General features: G+C 39.4%; 1 long non-coding RNA gene across 1 annotated transcript in view; it reads left to right on the top strand.

Annotated features, from left to right (window-relative positions):
- LOC103461910 (uncharacterized) overlaps positions 1-3,917 on the top strand; it is a 7,858-nt gene extending 3,941 nt beyond the window's left edge. Inside the window, exon 3 of the long non-coding RNA XR_533240.2 lies at positions 3,888-3,917. This is a non-coding gene — a long non-coding RNA (uncharacterized LOC103461910). The remainder of the gene's footprint in view (positions 1-3,887) is intronic.
- The last annotated feature ends 233 nt before the right edge of the window (positions 3,918-4,150 follow it).

The raw sequence follows: 4,150 nt of genomic DNA, 5'->3' as shown, positions 1-4,150 counted from the left end.
GTTTGTAGCTAAATGTTTAGTTTGGGACTAAATATTTAGCTTATTAGCAGGATGAATGGATGCTAGAGGAATTTGAAGCTACATATTTAGCTTGCCAACTAAACATTTAATTTGCAAACTAAATATTTAGCTTGCTAACATTTATCAAGCTAATATTTAGCCTGTTTTAAATAATTCTTTAGAAAAAGGGACATTTATGTATGAATAAAAAGCAAGGTAAAAATTTAACTGTCCGAAATGAAACTGTATTTATATGTGTAAAACGTCACAAACGGGACTCCATTAATGTAAAAAACTTATGTCATAGTTTTACACACAGAGTGTAAAACTATCTAACAATTAATATATTAGAAATGAACATTTTCTGGTTTTCTGTTGTGTTATATTACAAAGAAAGATGAATTATCATCTGAACAACAAAAACTAAACAGTGAGAGTTTAACCTGATGGTGCAGAATAACTAGTGTAGTATTCAGGTTGACATGGAGCAGGAAGCAGCTGTGGCCTGMTCTCATTAATGAACTTTAGTCTGTACAAAGGTCACGCTGCACAAAGGTGACGGGAACTTTACAGGAAATCCAAATAAGGCCRCTAGGAGGCGACATTCTGCTTAAATGATCCTTCCGGAAATGTCTGAGGGTTTAAACCGGAAAAGGTTTTCATGTTGATGAATGGAGACACTTTGAGGCAAACAGATCTGGATGATTAAAAATTACAGCCTGTTTATGGACACAAATATTATTAACAGTCAGTAATACTTTCCATTGAAGTTTAAATCAGCAAGAAGGCAAAATAATGTGGAGAAATAGTWTTTTTTTTTAATGTTGAGTTGTTTCAGGAAATTATAAACAGAAAATATTTTACCTGTAGAAAAAACTGTCAGTGTTTTCTGTCTGAGGAAGCAGAGATTGGGTTTCCCTGATAGACGAATCGACCGTATAACCTTGAATATAACAGTATAACCATCCAGTTCTGGGAACTTTCAGAACTGGACCGACGGACCGACCGACCGACCGACCGACCGACCGACCTACCTACCTACCTACCTACCTACCTACCTACCTACCTACCTACCTACCTACCTAACTAACTAACTATCTACCTACCTAACTATCTACCTACCTAACTATCTACCTACCTAACTATCTACCTACCTTCCTTCCTTCCTTCCTTGTATTGCTAACGGTTGGTATCTCTGTTTGCAGATGATATTGTGATTAATGTTGAAGCCTGGCAGCAAATGGCAGAGAGCCTGGATGGAAATGGAACCGATTTGGAGTAAAAAAGAACAAAAGCCAGTAAATCCAGGTGTTTAAAKGGCAGACAGGTGGATCAGTGATTTATAACCGTAGAARAGTTTAAGACAAACCAACAGATCAATAAAAGAGTTTAACTGGTGAACAAAGCCGATGAAACTTTGTGGTATTCTTGTTCAGAGTTCAGAGGTCATTTCCCCTGACAGCTGTGGTGATGAATGGGTTCAGGTCAGGATACCGGGTACCGGAGCCGACATCACAAAGGTTCTGCCTCGTTCATGGGCCGCTCACTCCCAGAACACGTGATGAGACAGGCAGGACGGCGGCGCAGCCTGGAAACTTTACAGACGCCAAACAAAACCGACCAAGAACCAAAAGAAATCCGCTTTTAATTTCCGACATGAAACTAAAACCACAGGCTGCATGTCTGGATGCTGAGACGWTATTTACATTTCCTTAGAATAAMAGTAAAAGATGGAGAGACGAGCCTCTGTCTTTAAAGGACGCCATATTGGATGAATCGGTATTAATTTAACAACTTTTAGTCGTATAGTCTGATTAGTTTCTATGCCAGAAACATCAKCTGAAAGAAGTATGGAAGACAATTACTGCCACTGGAAAATAAAAGAATTCTGACTTTCTTATCCTGATTTCTGACTTTTTCTCAGAAATCATTTTAATCTCAGAATTTTTAAATTATTCTCAAAATTCTGACAAATTACACAATTCAGTYCTTCTCATAATGCACAAACTTTCTCTACTTAAAATTCCAACTTTAATCTCAGAATTCTGTCATTTTTAGCAGATTTGTGACCTCAATCTTATGAGATCAAAAATCACAATTCTGAGATTAAAGTCAGATTTCCTTGTTTTTTTTATGGCCCTAATCTTCCCCCATACAGAGGTGTCTCTACCTACCGTTGGTGTTTGTAGGTTATTAATACGGGCTTCGTGTTTAAATGCTCCTACAGGGTGAACTGGGTGTCGCGACTCAGCAGACTCCAGTTTCACGCGGCGGCCTCTGCTGGCGCTGAGCCCAAACATCTGGAAAGATGCTGATGCAGCACAAAGTCTGGTCTGAGCAGGCAGGTTGATTTTTACGCAGCGATACTTTCTGGACTGTTCTGGAGCAGCTGAATGGGAAAACAAATGGCAGAAAAATACCAGAGTTCTGGTTTAGGAAGCGCTGAGGTTCAGGATTAGCTTAGATTAAATAAACATTTATGTTGAGTCAGTGTCGCATAGTGATGTTACTTATTATTGGTATTTAAAAGTATTTTGTCTAATTTGATGTTTTTGACTTCCATGTTTGGATTTAGTTTTTTTATTGTACGTATTGTAAAAATGTTGAAATTGTATATTTACTGTGTATTTTTTCGTAATAAAGGATTTAAAAAGCCGCGTTGAGTTTCCCCAGCATGGGAAAGTCAGAATAAAGAGGAGTGCCTCGGTTAGATTTTGAATTCGGTCGGGGACAGAGTGAGGGCGTAACGTGAAACACGTCTGACCCATTTAACTCCTGAGGCAGAAAGAAGTAGCTGCTGATGTCTGGGAAACATTTTATCCCCTCCTGTTTCTCTTCTGTTAAAAAAAAACTGCATTCACACAAAATATCCACAAACCAGAAAATACGGCACTGTGGCTCTCAGAAATCTTCTCATCCCTGATAAGAATGTCTGCCTTCTTTTCATCTTTTCAACATTTTTCTGTATAACTTCACATCTGCTGCACAAATCTACATTTTTAAGTGGGAACATAAAAAAGAAAAGGTAAAAGTCCAAATGAGAGCAATCTTCACTGCTGATGACCTAATGATCTGATTCAGGTGGTAAAGAGGATCGTACTGTGAGATTAGGACGCCCCCTGCTGGCCGACTGTGAACATTAAACCAAATGATAATTAAATTTTTATTGTTTATTCATACTTTGCTTTTCCTCACAAATGTCAACTAAAAGCACTTAAAAATTTATTTAATTGATCCTACTCATCAAACAAACTTTATTAGTGTAAAAATGTATTATTGTATTACTTTGACTTTCAGAATTAAAAAATAAAAAGTCTGAAACTGAAAAAATCTACATTTAAACTGATCAAGATGACGATTTAAAGTTTTTATCAGCAGTGAAACAACTGAAACAGAACCTGTCTGCCAACATGAAGTAGGCCACGAAATCTGAAAATAAAGCAAATTGTGACTAGAGATTCAAGAAGATATCAATAAAATCTGTCTGTAAAATCAAGATTCAACAATGAGRAAGAGTTTGTGACCTGGAAGCAAAGCCCCGCCCCCTGGCATGTATTTAAAGTGGGCGGGGCCAGGAGACGCTGGGGGCGTGGCCAAGTGCAGCGCTAAACGTGGGTGTGGTCAGGTCAACAACTTTTTTACTTTGTTTAGCAGCTTTTCAGACCTTCTAGCAACTCAAAGTTACATTTCTACTGTGTGACATAAACATCAAGCTGGAACAAAAAGGAAAATTAAACTGCAGTAGCCACCATTCAACCCAAAGAGGGCAGCACTGAGACGGTTTTGCATTATTATTATNGCACCTACATGCTTCTGTTTCATCATGACTCATCTCTAGTGAGGCCTCATTTAGTGGAGATGAGTAACTGAGTCTGTTCCTGCTCCAGGTTTCCATCAGTGACCAACTCCTGAAGAATGGCAGCCATTCCAGCAGGCGGTTCCCTCGTCGCGACCACCGACTACTACCGAAGTGAGTCTGTCCGTCCGCCYCCCCTGGCCGTCCCATGGTTTGTTTAATCACTCGTTAACATTCACCTCCGCCTGCAGGGCGCATCGGCTCTACGTCCAGCAGCAGCTCATGCGGCAGTTCGGAGTACAGTGGGGAGGTCATCCCKCACCATCCAGGTAAACGGCTTCAGATGTGGCTTAA

This window comes from Poecilia reticulata, linkage group LG2 (genome assembly GCF_000633615.1).
Source record: "Poecilia reticulata strain Guanapo linkage group LG2, Guppy_female_1.0+MT, whole genome shotgun sequence".
Classification (NCBI taxonomy): Eukaryota; Metazoa; Chordata; class Actinopteri; order Cyprinodontiformes; family Poeciliidae; genus Poecilia; species Poecilia reticulata.
This window is presented reverse-complemented; position numbering and strand designations above follow the sequence as displayed.